The sequence below is a fragment of the Eretmochelys imbricata genome, chromosome 1 (genome assembly GCF_965152235.1).
Source record: "Eretmochelys imbricata isolate rEreImb1 chromosome 1, rEreImb1.hap1, whole genome shotgun sequence".
Lineage (NCBI taxonomy): Eukaryota > Metazoa > Chordata > Testudines > Cheloniidae > Eretmochelys > Eretmochelys imbricata.
In genome coordinates this window covers 283,584,740-283,601,378 of record NC_135572.1, presented here as the reverse complement: position 1 = coordinate 283,601,378, position 16,639 = coordinate 283,584,740, and the positions used below count along the sequence as shown (strand labels likewise).

The window sequence follows — 16,639 nt, the reverse complement described above, 5'->3', positions numbered from 1 at the left end:
CCACAGCAACAATGGCTCCAGAACCAATGGACTCCATTTCCCAGACTGCTTTAGGGTCTGGGGCAGGGACAGAGTAGACTGGGAAGGCCTACCAATGCCAATGAATTGGATAGAGTTATTTATATAGACAGTTTGCTGGTCCAATAAGAAACCAGGACAGTTCAGTTCTGGGGGAGGACTGTGTGGGGGAGGGGTTTCCTGACCCAGAGACAAAAGGACTAGTTTTGGTTTCACTTTGGGGAGAGGTAGCATAGCCTAGGAAGTCTGTAATCAGCTTCCACTTTCCACACAAAAGTGGTCTTTGAATTACAGTGGGATTTAGTCTGTGACTGGGGAGTACCAGCTCTGTGGATACCAATGATCAAAGGGGCAGAGAACCAATCCAGCACCAGTTACCTAGAGCCAGCCGAGACCTCTACTGGGCTCCAAATCAGGGGGCCAGGTGAGGACCCTGCCTCATGCATGGGTGACAACACCCTAAGGGGGAGCCCCTTTGTTTTATATAAACTAGCCAGCATTCACAGCACTGCAGCACTTGTTGCAGAACTTACCCTCAGTACCTCATCTGCTTGGAAAGGTTCTAGGGAGGGAGCTGGGAACCTGTATCGAATGGTAAATGCAGGGAGGTAGGGAATTTGACTAAAACATCAGCAAAATAACAATCTTAATCCTTTCCTTCCCTAGAGTATTTGTTTCCTGTCCCCAATAAAGTCCTCTGTGCAGTATTATTCTTTCTGAATGTGGCATTTCATTGGCTGGGGCTTCTATTAATGTATTATATTTTTCATGTACGGGATTACATTCCTTGTGAACAGAGTAACAGAATTAATTATTTTCCCAAGGGACAGCACCCCTTGTATCCCAGACACTGAGAGGAGTCACCTTGGGTGGAGGACCAGATGCTGAAATAAAGAACCAAGGACCTACCCACATAAGGTGAGAGGAGAAGCCACTCAGTTAGCAAGCATGAAGAAGGCTTGAGCCATGCCTTGGGTGTAGCCAAAAGATGATGCTTGTTATGTTATTATAGAAATGTTGAAATTTAAGGAGGCCCAAACATCTATTTCTTAAAAATAGGCTTGATAATAGTCAAGCGAGATCTGGTAAAATGAGTAAAGTGAAATGAGTGAATTCAGATGCAAGCTGAAGATAAGTTAGGATATAACCCCAGGGCAAGTTGTAAACATGTTTTGGTCCTGACTGGTTTTTTCAAGTGTTTTAAATAGCATTTTCCAAAACATTAACATTTTATCTATATTAATAATTACAGGTATGGCATTTACACAGATGTTAACATGGCAATGTTAAATAGCCAATAAGAAAGTAGAAAATATTGAATTATAGTAAAGATGGAGTTAATGTTATTTAATTAAAGCGTATTATTATAATTCATTAAAAAGATAGCACAATAATTTTACATTAGGCACACCCTTTTACTATTAAGGTATAGTTAGAGAATGAGTATAATAATTTTTCTCCATTTAGGGACTGATCACCCCAGCTGCATCATATCATCATATAATGTGAGTATAAATGCAGTGTATGATTATACTGTAATGCCTGTTTGCTTAACTATTTCATATTAAATAAAGTATTTAATTTTATCATTTGTGTTATTTACAGTCCTTCATTAAATTAAATTATCTGTATCTCCCTTGGAGGCCCAAATCTTAAAGAATTCAGTTTGCTGTTATTCCTTATTTTTAAATTAGTAATTGGGAATACATAATCAAAGGTTACATGGGGGAAGGGCTAAATATAATCCTGTTAGAAGAGTAAGAACAACTCTTGTGGGTGTGGGGAAACCAGAGGGTTGGCAAATAAAGAGCTTCATAGAAGTGGCTATTACATCTCATGTAGGTTTGAAGGTTTAAAAGTCTTAATTGGATCATAATCTGCGCTACAGTATTGTGTGTTGTGACTCCAAACTATGTAAAATCTTAAATGACATTCACAGCAAATGTATTAAGAACTGAAATCCTAACACAATGTCCAGGATTAACAAAATCATACTTCTCACTGAGGGTCAGTTGCCAGAAGAAAATGAAATATTCTTTTCTTTCTTAAAAAAGCATGGCTGCACATGCAGAGAGCACAATGAGATCACAGCATATGGGAAAAATCAGTGTGACACTACTCTCAGTTCATTTCATGGATATTGGTTTGAAACAAAGTACAATAATGATCTGGTTATAGAAGGTCTAAGAAACCCTTCTGTTTTTCTTCACATTTCCTCACATTCCCCCACTCCTTAACACTAGTAGCCACCCCTCCCCAGTGAGTAGCAGTGGAGAGCAGCCAATGGGGCTGTCCCTGGTGCATCAGGAAGGATAGGGTGAAGGGCAAACCACTAAGAGCAGAAGTCTGAAAGAAGGATGCTCATTCAGCTTCTTTGAGAAGGTGCATGTGTAAAGGTGCCCAGAACACATGTAGCTGAGGAAGCCCGGGCGGCCCAAAAGTGTTACTCCAAGAGACTGATAGAAACTAAAGATAGGGCAGGAGACAAAGTGGCCCACTATCACTGCTGTATCAGAGAGCCATGGCCTGGTACCAAATTGGTGGCCTCCTCTGCTGACTTCATTAGAAATTATAGAGTCTCTGCAACTCTTAGGATCTGACCGTTGCTTCCTCTGGATATTCTGCATTCAGTTGGAGGGACGTACCATTTCATATTCAAAGTTCAATTTGGGCAAAACTTAAAACTAAATTCTAGTGAAGTGCTCAGGTCTTCCAAGGATCTGGAGGTTCCAATCTAAAATGGAGTGATATCTGAAAGAGAAGACACTACTTAATTCAGAAAATGTCTCTGTTATTTTGACTTTGCACTGAAGGATGATGGGCTGGAAGTATTTTTAATGCAATTAAGAAGTTAGGAATGTAATTTTAGGGTACCTTTAATAAAGAGATGAGTCCAAGATACAAAATATGTTTCAGATCTATTAGACTGATGGGGTTTTCAAAAAAAGTAAATTGTAAAAGGCTGCTGCTGATGCTGTTAAAAGTTGGCAACAAGTCTTTTTTTTTTAAAAGATAATTAGGGTGCACTGAATCCAAATATGGTTGTTACCAAGCTGTATGTTGTGAATACAGGCCTCTACGAAGAGAGCAAAGTAACTTTTGGAAATTGCTGAAGAACAAAATTTTTTATTTCCTTTTCATTTAGGAATAACGTGTCAAATGATTGTAATGAGTTGTGGGATGTAATACAAGTGATCAAATAATATGCACAGCCTGTTTATAAAGCTATTGAATTTCCATTTCTTATTTGCAAGAGATATTAGAAGTAGTTCACTTTGTTATACAACCACAAAAGTGCTCTTATTCCTTCAGTGTTAGAACTTCGAAATAAAGGTATAGCAGCTGATTTAACTATCAGAAATATAACACATAATCTGAAAACATCTGGTTTAAAAACATGTGGTGATATATTCTTGACTAAGCATGAACGTATGCATTAAAATACTTATTTAATGTTGTACTATTTAAAGAAACTTTGGTATACAGAGTGAATTAACATTTTATTAAGTCACTTATGACACATCTACTTATTTGATAATACTGTCCTTAAGCGGTAAATATCAGGTACATTGACACAACCTTGTTCCAGATCTCGATATTTGCATGCTCCTGTACAAACAACTCATGCTGTCCTGCAACTGCATCACTGATTCTTGCACCCTGTTGTACAGCTACAGAATATTTCCTCCATTCAATCTGCTGCTATTGGTGGCAATGACATGAGCTGTGGCACCAGACTGCCGTTCTCTTATTTCCAACCCATTGTATTTGGAGGAGGAAGTACTGGATCTGGGCAGTGAACCTGTCTCCCAACTAATGCCTGGAAATGAGCTCTCTGTATGTGGCAGTAACACCATCACTTACTGGGAGTAGTGCTTCTGATGACTGCAAGCAGGTGAACAAAATAGCAAATGCTTTGTCAGTGCTATGGACCTCTGACAAGTCATATATCTTACAAATAAACTCTTCTGCACTTTTCACCTTCTTCAAGTCCAGCTCACTGTGTCCAAGGTGTATTAGCAGCTAATGAAGTCGCTGAAAAACTTTCCATGTGGTCTTTTTGCTGTGTCCAGCAATAAATGAGGTAGCATCACAATCGGTCAAGGTGTGAAATGGGAGCAGAGTTTCCGGAACGTGTGGTTCATATTGTAGTTTCCTATTCATGCCATTTGTGAGAAAGTACTTTAGTTCCTTTGATGTGCCAGCTTTCATCCAAAGCTGCCTGCATGTTATTTTGCTGTGGTGAGCCAGCAAAAGAATAAGCACAGCAGTGTCCCTAGCTGCAATAACCATACTGTTGGTATCACTGTGGAATCATAGAATCATAGAATATCAGGGTTGGAAGGGACCTCAGGAGGTCATCTAGTCCAACCCCCTGCTCAAAGCAGGACCAATCCCCAATTAAATCATCCCAGCCAGGGCTTTGTCAAGCCTGACCTTAAAAACTTCTAAGGAAGGAGATTCTACCACCTCCCTAGGTAATGCATTCCAGTGTTTCACCACCCTTGTAGTGAAAAAGTTTTTCCTAATATCCAACCTAAACCTCCCCCACTGCAACTTGAGACCATTACTCCTTGTCCTGTCCTCTTCCACCACTGAGAATAGTCTAGAACCATCCTCTTTGGAACCACCTCTCAGGTAGTTGAAAGCAGCTATCAAATCCCCCCTCATTCTTCTCTTCTGCAGACTAAACAATCCCAGCTCCCTCAACCTCTCCTCATAAGTCATGTGTTCCAGACCCCTAATCATTTTTGTTGCCCTTCGCTGGACTCTCTCCAATTTATCCACCTCCTTCTTGTAGTGTGGGGCCCAAAACTGGACACAGTACTCCAGATGAGGCCTCACCAATGTCGAATAGAGGGGAACGATCACGTCACAGACACAGTGCAAAATCATTCTTTTGTCTGTTTCTTGCTGTTGAGTGCATTGCTGATTGGTATCAACTGTTGCTGTCGAGCATCATACCTGACCTTCATCCTGAAAGGCATCAGCCAGAATGATGATTTTATCATATGGTGCTTGGGTCATTGGTTGCTCAGATAAAAATATTACAAGGTCCTTCTTATTTTCTGGAAGCAAAATGAAATTATCCAATTTCACGTATCTGCCTTCCACCACTCATCAAATGGGTCTTGTACCTCTTGACTGTTTTTTGTCATGTACTGTCCTTAATAGATTCTTTGTAGTATCTGTCAAACACATCTATTTTGTGGAAGTCTGCACCAGTCCTAAGTATTATTTTTACAAATGTATCCACAAGATCTCCATACGTTCTGGGTTTCCTATGGCTTGTACAAAGCTTGCACATGTTGCATAAGACATCTTTTCCCAACAAGGGTAACTGTTGGTGGGCAGTGTAAGTCAGCTCTCAGTACACCCCTCAGTATTGCTTTTGTGCCTTAGGCTGCCATTCATCTGCACTCATGCCAAAGGGACAGTCATTTCTTGTTTCAAAATTTGTTTAACTTCACAGTCCTGCCATCTTTACAGGCTGTGATTAGGCTCTGAAGAATATTTCTGTCTGTCTTCATGGTTGAGGCCTTTTCGTTGACTTCTTCCCCCAATTCATATAGCATGGAAAAGTCAGAGCATTATTTTTTTGGCAGTGGATTATGAGAGTGTACATACCTAGGCTCCCCCTCCTGTGTCATAAGTTGTTTCTCCACAAAACTGTCCAGCACCACTTGTTCTAGGATCTTTGCATTCCACAATGCATCTTGTATGGCTTCAGTAGCCAGATCTTTTGTTGCAATATTTTGCACTGAAGTGGGTGGTTGCTCCCCAAAGAAAACGGTGAACCTTTGAAGTATTTGTAAGAGTGCATCCTCATCTTCATTGTCATGTCACTTCTTTGCCTTTTTTGGACTTATTGTGAATAAGTTGGTCATCCAACCCAACATGGAACATGGCTCTGGTGTCTGCTGTGATATGGGCTCTCACTGTAAGACAAGGTCTATCTGAGGCCTGAGCAAATCTCGGTGATGCCTACAATTCCATCTTCTTTCTTTCCCGTTCCATTAAGCCACACTTGGCTTGATCAGGGTCCATTTCGTTGAACTTCTAACATGATATCTTGACAACAAAGTTCTCCTGTTGGAATTCCTTGAGCACTCCAGCTGGTAGTTGATGCATTTTGGCGATGTAGATGGCACCTCACTGTGACATGTTGGGGATCATCCAAACCAGAAAGAATTCTGTCTCCACCTACTCTATAACCTTGGATGTCTTTTAACTATGCAACTTTGGTTCATACCCCTGACAACAGTAGCCTGCCCACAAGCACAAGGTCTCACCCTCACTTCCACCAACCTAGTTACTCCTTGCAGGGTGACACCAACAGCCCTTTCCAGTCCTGAGTCTACTCAAATCCATCCTCCCTGAGTTCTATCAGGCACTCAGACTTTTCCCCTTTGCCTCATCACCCCAAAAGGTGTGAAACCAGCCTCCCAGATACCAGCTTACTTTGGCACATACACACCACACAGTTTGCACACCAGAGGCCTGATTGGGGTAAAAAATAAATAAAATAATTATTTAATAGAAAAGCCACAGCTTCAAAGGTGAAATAATAGTAAGGGAGAGCAAACTTATACAAATTACATAGAAAATACACATAAAGATGTAACCTCAGGCTCTAAACTTCCATATTAGATACAATCCCTTTTCTAATTTAAATTACCAGTTGCCTTTAAACAGTTTACCAGAATTCCCCTTGGCCATAGGGAGGATCCAGATTTCACGGACAGCACCTGCCAAGTAACTGTCCCCCAGCTCCTAGATGAAAACCTCAGATTCAAGCCTCCTTTTTTTTCTCTCTCTCTGACTCTGTCTCTCTCAGGCTCTCTTGCACAGTTACCCAGATTGGGCAAATTCCCTTTTGGTAATAGCCCTCCACCCCCCCCCCCCACAAATTCACTCTCCCATTAACCAATGGGCTATTACCAGCAGGAGAGTGAATTTGTGTGTGGGGGGGTGGAGGGTGAGAAAACCTGGATTTGTGCTGGAAATGGCCCAACTTGATGATCACTTTAGATAAGCTATTACCAGCAGGACAGTGGGGTGGGAGGAGGTATTGTTTCATATTCTCTGTGTGTATATAAAGTCTGCTGCAGTTTCCGCGGTATGCATCCGATGAAGTGAGCTGTAGCTCACGAAAGCTCATGCTCAAATAAATTGGTTAGTCTCTAAGGTACCACAAGTACTCCTTTTCTTTTTGCGAATACAGACTAACACGGCTGTTACTCTGAAACCTATAAATTATAGTTGACCAACACCTAATTTAGGGGTGTAAATTAATCCGTACTGATGCAAAGATGCAAATTACATCACCTTTGCCACAGAGAGCTGCTGAGCCCCAGGGACGATTAATTCCCCACCATTTTGTCCTGGGGGTACTTCTGTGAAAGGGAAGGTTTTTTTAAAAGGGATTTTAATGTCTGGTGTCATTGTAAGTTGGTTTCAGAATATCCCTGCTGGCAATTTTTAGCATGGAAGTAGCATCAGCTCCCTCATAACATTATTCCCCTTGTTGGCTGGAGAGCAAAGATACACCAGCAGACTACTCTTAATAGTCTGGTTTAATTATTTTGACAGGCTTAAGAATATAGAAAACTTGAAATATGTCTAGTACTGGTGTTTGGCCTGTACATATTATACTGTCTTTTATGTGTAGTAATTGACATGTATGAAGAATATTTAGTTACTAATGAAGTAGTCTCTTGTTTCTTTCATTGTGAAAGACCATAAAACACCTGAAGTCTGGAGTATTGTATTATTTATCAATCCGAAGCCAGTCACCTGATCCTGTAAGCTTTGGCACTGCATGATCTGTTCATTAACAAGCATTTTCCTGTAGTCCTACCAGTGTCATTGTTGTAAAATATAAAATCCTATTGCTGTACTATGATATTTTCTCTCATATGCATTTGTAAGAAGTATAGTAGAGTTTTTTTAAAAGTGCTTAAATTTTTAACAAATTGCATTTCTTATCCCTTTTTGAATACTTCTGAATTAAAATTAAATTAATTTCAATATCTATAGCTATAGAAACAGCAGATTTCTACAAATTTAGGCATTCATATGTTATCATTCCACCTTTCTTCAAAATATGCCGAGACAGACAGGATGCCTGCTATCACTCCTTCGTTAAGCAACATGAAGGAGATTGGCCTTCTGAAGCTGTCTTCAATCTTAATTTTTTTTCAGATTGCCCAGCTGTCAATCTTACTTTCATGAGCACTCAGCTCTATTGGAAAAAACAAACCATCTAGCAACTGCTGTTGAAGAATTTATCTAAATAGGTGTCGTTTAGAAAGGTGATTTCAGTTTTGCTTTTGGTAGTTTCATTTCCTCAAATCAGATGGTTTTATAAAGTGAGGAAAGCCTGGTTTCTGGCTTTGCTTAACTGTCTCAATTCTGCTTTAAATTTTCTGGGTGAAATCCTGGCCCTATTGAAAGTGAAACTCCCAGTGTGTTCAGTAGAACTGGGATTTCATCCCATGTCTTTATAACGGTCACTCTCCATTTTAATTCTTATGTAAGAAAATAACTTGTACTGTCAACAAGCCTTCTTAATTAAAAAATGCAGTACCCAGTGGTCAGATCATGCTACTTTTACACGGACTGGATAAGACATATTTGCATGGTAAGGTTCTACTGAATTTGAATTAGGGTGACGCAATCTGGCCCAAAATACTGCAAGTAGAAAGACATATTAAAATCACAATAATGCCAAAGTAACCTATAAATAATCATTACTATGTATTAGGGTTAATAGTGAAGGAATCAGACAGCACTGTGGCTGAGCAGAGATAGTGATGCTTGACAGTGTGGAAGAGAATGGTGTGGGAAGCCTATAAAGCAACATTATTCAGTGTAGATGAGAGGCTCTTTCCCACTCTGTTGACCAAATTTATCCTTAGCACTAACACCGTTAAGCCCACAGAGCTTTAGCTAAACTCGGCCCATCTGTTTCAGTGGAGTTGACATGCTTACCCCAGTGTTTGCATTTGGTTCCAGAACTACAGACTCAGGGAAGCCTTTTGGGGCATCCATCAGTCAGCTGCCCTGCAGGTTAGTTCTGACTAAAGCAAACTTGGTTCGCGGCTTGTTCAGGGTAAGCCCCTGGCGGGCCACAAGACGCTTTGTTTACCTGAGTGTCCACAAGTATGGCCGCTTGCAGCTAAACAAAAGAATAAAAGTAGCAGTTAGAGGTAGAAAGGCATCCTTTAACAATTGGAAGTCAAATTATAGAGAGGAAAATAGAAAGGAGCACAAACTCTGGCAAGTCAAGTGTAAAAATATAATAAGGCAGATTAAAAAAAGAATTTGAAGAGCAACTGGCCAAAGACACAAAAACTAACAGCAATTTTTTTAAAAGTTCATAAGCAATGACTTGCCAAACAATCAGTGGGGTCATTGGACAATCGAGGTATGAAAGGAGCACTCAAGAAAGACAAGGCCATTGTGGCCTTTGTACTGATTGTCACTGAAGAAGATGTAGGGGAGATCCCCACATCCAAGCCATTCTTTTTTTATGTTGTTGGCAGAGATGTGCTGGAATAAACTGATAAATCAAATTGTAATAAGTTGCCAGGATCAGATGGCATTCACCCAAAAGTTCTGAAGGAACATAAATATGAAAGTGCAGAACTACTAACTGTGGTATGTAACCGACCACTTAAATCAGGGGTTCCCAGACTTGGTTCACGGCTTGTTGCACTGAGAATTAAGAATCAGATTTTAAAAGCATAAAAGAAAATTACTAGGTCACCTCCATAAAATAACAAAGCAAAAAATATTAAAAATGGATGTCTCAGAAGTGTTGTAAGCAAGAAGAAAAATCACACTGGAAACCTCAGTACAGAAGTGGGAGCTGATCCACAGCTGGTGTCAATTGCCATAGCTCCATTGACTTCAGTGGAGCTTGAAGTCAGTGACAGTGTATGCCAACTGAGGATCTGGCACCATGTATTTTGGAAACGTTTTCTTATAACCAGCGTTTTCTTATAAGTGATGCAAATTTTGTATTAGATAGTGACTTGGACTGCATGTTTATGCAAGTCAATAAGAGAGCAAGAACTTCCCTTATAGGCCTGAATGAGTTCCCTAGAGTAAGCTGGCACTGTTGGTAACATTTCAGTGGGACATAGGATTCTGAGGCACTTTTAAAAAATTACCGGTGTCCTCCTACCTTCTGCAGGTGGGCAGGGGTTGGGCAGGGAGGGCTCCACCCTCTATTAGTTGACAAGCACAGCTGAACTGTGAGAGGGTTGTTGCAAATTATAGCTTGCTCCAGAGCAAGAAGGAAATGGGAGGATGTGTCAGTGTGGATCTCTGAAATCACAGTGCCTCTGTCTATATCGGGGTGGGAAAACTATGGCCCAGAGGCCGCATCCAGCCCTCCAGATGTTTTAATTCAGCCCTCAAGCTCCCTCCGAGGAGTGGGGTCCAGGGATTGCCCCACTCCAGCCGGGGACCAGGGTCGGGGGCTTGCCCCGCTCCGCATGGCTCCCAGAAGCAGCAGCATGTCCCCCCTCCTGGTCCTATGCATAGGGGCAGCTAGGGGGCTCCGCATGCTGTCCCCACTTCAAGCGCCGCTCCCGCAGCTGCCATTGGCCAGGAACCGTGGCCAATGGGAGCTGCAGGGGTGGTGCCTGCAGACGGGGCAGCGCGCAGAGCTGCCTGGCTGTGCCTCCATGTAGGAGCCAGAGGGGGGACATGCTGCTGCTGCTGCTGCTTCTGGGAGCTGCTTGAGGTAAGCACCCCACAGAGCCTGGTCCAATCCCCTGGACCACCTCAATCCCTCTGCCACCCTCCAAACCCCTTGGTCCCAGCCCGGAGCACCCTCCTGCATCCCCAACCCCTCATCCTCAGCCCCACCCCAGAACCCGCATCCCCAGCCAGAACCTTTCCCCCCACACCCTAACCCACTGCCCTAGCCCAGAGCCTTCTGCATCCTGAACTCCTCATTTATGGCCCCACCGCAGAGCCCATGCCCCCAGCCAGAGCCCTCCCACACCCCAACCCCAATTTCGTGAGCATTCATGGCCCACCATACAAGTTCCATACCCAGATGTGGCCCTCGGTCCACAATGTTTGCCCATCCCTGGTCTATATGCTATTCCTACTGCAGGTAATGTATTCCTGCCCTCTTCACCTTACTGAACTCTGTGCCTAAATAAACAATCTAGCACTGTATGGTCACATTTTATGTAAGGGTTCAAAAAACAGTTGAATAAAATAGGAACCAAAACTATGCGACCAGTCTCTGAACTGAGTCTTTTCTGAGGTTATAAAAAAGTTGGTTAATGTTTGAAAGCAAACACTTCCCAGTTTGGGGGCCTGCATGCTTCCTGGGTGGGGCAAGAAGCCAAAGAAAAAATGTGACTGGAAGTGTCTGGCTCAATTTTGAAAACCCATGAAGTTCTGAAGAGCTTAAATAGCCACATGTTGGCTGATCCAAATCTCCATCTTTTCAGGTACACCCATCAGAATAGATCTATAATTTTGTGTGAGGCAAAATGTCAAAGGTCCAACTGTGAAAAGCCAAGAACGCAGATTTAACACTGACACTGTCTGCCCCTGCACACTGGATGGCAAAAGATTAGGGGATTATATCATTTATCACTTGCTATGTGATCTGAAACTGGTTTTCAAGTTATGGAGTGGAAAAATTTGTCTTGAAATGGTCAGTTTTGATATTGGTTAACAAGCCTAGGGCTAGATTCAGTAAGAAATTAACTGGGTTCTATGCTGCGCAATTACTGCAGCATGAATATTCAGATAATCCAATCCACCGGGATCCATTATCAGCAAAGGGACCTTTGCAATCTGTGTTCTTTAAACACATTTTTCATGATTCAGGAAATAATTGAGCTTACTCTGCTTTAGAGGTTCAGATCTGGGACTGTAATTTAATTTTAAACCTTGACCTCCCTGCATTAATAAATGACAATAGAAGCGTCATGAGTAACTTTTTTTTTCCCCCTCTGCTTGCTCTTCCATACACTTGCTTTTTTTTCTCAGGTCAGGGGTAATGGATCTGTCTGTAGTCATTTCCCCTAACAATACAATACTGAAAAGGCAATGGCGGGGAAATACCTTGGTAATATCAACAGAGATGCTATCCAAACTTGTGCCTCTTTAGACTGGATTTACTATTGATGTATAATCTTTGTGCAAATCTGCTGGCTGAAGCAGTCTGGCCTTTGCCTGGATTTAGCCAGCTTCAACAAAAGATATGAACACCTTTCTTACTGATGGAGGGCAGAAGCACTGATTGTTACTAATAGGAGTGGACACAGTCTGCTGATGGTTGGATTTTAAGCAGCTTCACTTAAATTACAATACGTGAGGGTTATTTGTGATCCTAGCATGTGAATTTTGACTCTTACCCGTTAGAAATAATTTTCTAATAGGCTCAAATAACCTCACAATGAAAATAATGTCATTTATTATAATTTATTATAGTAATCCAGACCCCAACCACGAAAGAGCCCCCATTGTGTTAGGCATTGCACAAATACATATAGTCAAAAACCACCACTGCCCCACAGAACTTACAATTGGAATGGACAAGTGAGAGTAAATATTCGCATCCCTGTTTTACAGATGGGGAACTGAAACACACCAACATTAAGTGACTTGCTCCAGGTCACAAAGGAAGTATGTGACAGAGACAAGAATGGAATCCAGAACTCCTGAGTCCCTGCCTATTTCCCTGACAGCAAGACCAGCCTTCCTCCCTGAACACAACTTCCTGGGATAAGTCTCATGACTGGAATATTGGTATAGAGGGGTATAGACTATTCAGGAAGAAAAAAAACAAGGAGGTTTTGCATTATACATCAAGAATATATACACTTGTTCTGAGGTCCAGAAGGAGGTGAGAGGCAGACTAGTTGAAAGCCTCTGGATAAAGGTAAAATTGAGGGGGGCGGGGGCGGTGAACAGGGATGATGTCATGGTAAGTGTCTATTATAGACTACAGGATCAGGAAGAGGAGGTGGATGAGGCATTTCTGGAATAAATAACAAAAATATCCAAAACAGAAGACCTGATAATAATGGGGCACTTTAACTACCCGGACATCTACTGGAAAAGTAATACAGCAAAACACAAAATTGCTGTTAAGTTTTTGGACTGTATTGAGGACAACTTTTTGTTTCAGAAAGTGGAGCAAGTAACAAGGGGAAAAGCCATTTTTGACTTGATGCTGACCAACAGGGAGGAGTTAGTTGAGAATCTGAAGGTAGAAGGCAATTTGGATGAAAGTGATCATGAAATGATAGATTACATGATTCTAAGGAAAGGAAGGAGTGAGAACAGTGGAATAAGGACAATGGACTTCAAAAAGGCAGACTTTAACAAACTCATAGAACTAGTAGGTAAGGTACCACAGGAAGAAAATCTGAGGGGAAAAAGGCGTTCAGGAGAACCAACAGTTTTTCAAGGAGATAGTATTAAAGGAACAGTTAAAAGCTCTCCTGATGTGAAGGAAAGATAGGAAGAAAAGTAAGAAGACAGTATAGTTCCATCAAGAGCTCTTTATTGACCTGAAAAGCGAAAAGGAATCCTATACAAAGTGGAAACATGGACATATTGCTAAGGATGAATACAAAAGAATAGCACAAGCAAGTAGGGACAAAATCAGAAAGGCTAAGGCACAAAGTGAGTTACACCAAGCAAGACACACAAAAGGCAATAAGAAAAGGTTATTTAAATATGTTAAGAGCATGAGAAACATGCATGAAAGTGTAGGTCCTCTACTTATAGTGGAAGGAGAGCTAATACCTGATTACATCAAGAAGCCCGAGGTGTTTAATGCCTATTGTGAGTCAAAAGTTGAAAGCTGAGGAATTCTCTTCCAACAGCTTCCCCCATTTATATCAAGGGAACTATAAATTAAGCACTTTCTGTGATCCTAACTGTAGAAATGTGGCATAGGGAACAAGGTGGTATCTCAGTTAATCATGTTGATTATTAATTTAAAATATTAATCTGGAAAATCAGAAATTGAGGGGCAGATTCTCCTGTCAAGCCATGTCGACCTCAGTTCCATCAGCATACAGCTGCCGCAGTAATTAAATAGCTTTTGCATGTCCACACTATGCTCCTTATGTCAGCGGTTTGTCTCTTCACGAGCAGCACTTGCATGGATGCAGAGAGCAGTACACTGTGGGTAGCTATCCCACTGTGAAGCTCACCACCTTCTAGCACAGGGTGTTTTGGAGAGGGTTTGCAGTGCCTCATAGGACCAAACAAGTCATTCAGGGTTGACTGGGAACATGATTTAAACATCCCATAATGCAGTGTTCATCTCATAATTTAATCTGCATCCCATAATGTTTTGCACCTTTTTTCAAAGATCCCCACAAACCCACCCATCCATCCTTACTGTCTGCCATCCATATCAGACGCATGAATATTGCACAGCTCTGCCCTAATGTGATACTCATTGTGAGCATGGGCTGCCTGATCCTGCAGTATTTGAAGAGCTGTCAGAGGAGCTGCGGGGAACATGACAATTCCTTGGGTGAGGGGGTATATTGTTGTGGGACATAGAAAGAAACAATACAAAGTTGCTGACATCATTCACGGAGCAACTGCAGATGGTAGAGTGCTGGTTCTGAGCCTGAAAAATGACCATTGATTGTTGGGATTGGGTCGTAATGCAACCTTGGGATGATAAGCAGTGGCTGCAGAATTTTTGGATGAGCAAAGCCACATTCCTGGGTCTGTCTGTAGAGCTCACACTAGCCCTCCAGCACAGCGACACCACAATAGATCTACACTGACAATGGAGAAGCGAGTGGCGATCGCTCTGTGGAAACTTGCAACACCTGATTGCTACTGATCAATCGGGGATCAATTTGGAGTGGGGAAATCCACCACAGGGGTGGTTGTGATGCAAGTGTGCAGAGCCATTAATCATCTCCTGCTACAAAGGACTGTTACTCTGGGCAATCCCATGCTCTCCCCACCATTCTCCACCTACTAGACTGAGTGGGAGGTGGTGGGGGGGAGAGCTCATGTCTTCTGCCCTGTGGAGGGGTGATGGGGCTAGAAACTTCTGCCAAAGATTACTGGTGTCAGCTGAGAGTGGGGTGGGGGCACAATTTAAAGGTTTGCCTCCCCCAACAGCTTGAGTCATGCCCCTCAACTTACCTCAGCGGCCCCGCCATGCAGTTCCCAGGTATTAGCTCCACGCGGAGAGGCAGCAGCAAACAGCTGAGAGCTGTAGGGAGGGATTGCTGCTATAGCTCCCTGGCAGAGGCAGTAGCAAAAGTAGCTGCTCTCCCTGCAGCTCCCAGCTGTTTGCTGCTGCCTCTCCCCATAGCTGCAGCTCCCAGCTGCCATGCAGGGAGGGGGCCTGATGGCACCATGTGACTGAGAGGGGCCAGCAAACTCTGGCAAAAATCTGGGGGGTGCACATTACCTCATCTGACCTCCCCCACACATCACTTCTGGCTTCTGCCCAGAGGCTTCAGCCCTGCAAGGTGCACCTTCCGGGGCTCAGGGCTTCATCTTGAAGCCCCGAGCCCTGGCAGGTGCCGACTACTGGGCTGAAACCCCAAGACCCCATTCCCCATGGGGATGAAGCCCCAAGACCCAGCAGGTGCGCCCCAGTTCTCGAACTTCTGAAGATTGTCATATGCAGCTCAGAGGATCAGTAAGTTTGGCCACCCCTGACATAGTGGATGGTTTTTCAGCAGTGGGGTTCCTGAACTGCGGTGGAGCAATAGATGGCACACATATCCCTATTTTGGCACCAGATCTTGCCACAGAGTACACCAACAGAAAGGGCTACTTTTCTATCCTATTAGAAGCACTTGGATCATTGGGGAATGCTTTACTGACATCAGTGTAGGTTGGTCAGGGAAGGTGCATGATGCACGCATCTTTAAGAACACTGAGCTGTTCAGAAAGCTGCAAGCGGAGACTTTCTTTCTAGACAGGATTACCATTGGGGATGTTGAAATGCCAATAGTGATCCTGAGAGACCCAGTCTACCCCTTACTCCTGTGGCTCATGAAGCCATACACTGGCCACCTTGACAGCACCAAGGAGCGCTTCAACTACAAGATCAGCAGATGCAGAATGACAGTTGAATGTGCCTTTGGCTGTTTGAAAGGTCACTGGTGGTGTCTGCTTATGAGATTGGACCTCAAAGAAAAAATATCCTAATGATTATAGCTGCCTGCTGTGTGCTTCATAGTATCGGTGAAGCAAAGGGGGACAAGTTTCCACCAGGTTGGAGGTGGAACGGCTGTCCACTGATTTTGAGCAGCTGGATAGCAGGGTTATAAGTAAAGCTCCACGTGGAGCTATTTGGTTCAGGGAGGCTGTGAAATACCATTCCAATAGTGAGCCACAGAAATATGTATTGCTGTAGTGTGCTGTACCTTGGCATTGCTCTTTTACACCCCAGTATGAACCTTGTAATGAGTGCTATGTGTGTAATGACATGACATTGCAAATGCACCTATTACTAGTATCTGTGAATGTCAGCCCCAGCTAGCATTTGTTGTGAACTAATAAAGATGAATTAAGTTTCCCAGAATAGACTTTTATTCCATACCCATGTAAACAGACACATTTATAAGTGAATAAAAATTAA

The 16,639-nt window shown here is 42.6% G+C and overlaps 1 long non-coding RNA gene across 1 annotated transcript; it reads left to right on the top strand.

The window, feature by feature from the left end:
• The first annotated feature begins 250 nt into the window (after positions 1 to 250).
• On the top strand, positions 251 to 16,618 carry LOC144273886 (uncharacterized). The gene is made up of 4 exons (XR_013347807.1): positions 251 to 442; positions 843 to 936; positions 1,486 to 1,523; positions 12,631 to 16,618. It is a non-coding gene; the product is annotated as an uncharacterized LOC144273886 (long non-coding RNA).
• The last annotated feature ends 21 nt before the right edge of the window (positions 16,619 to 16,639 follow it).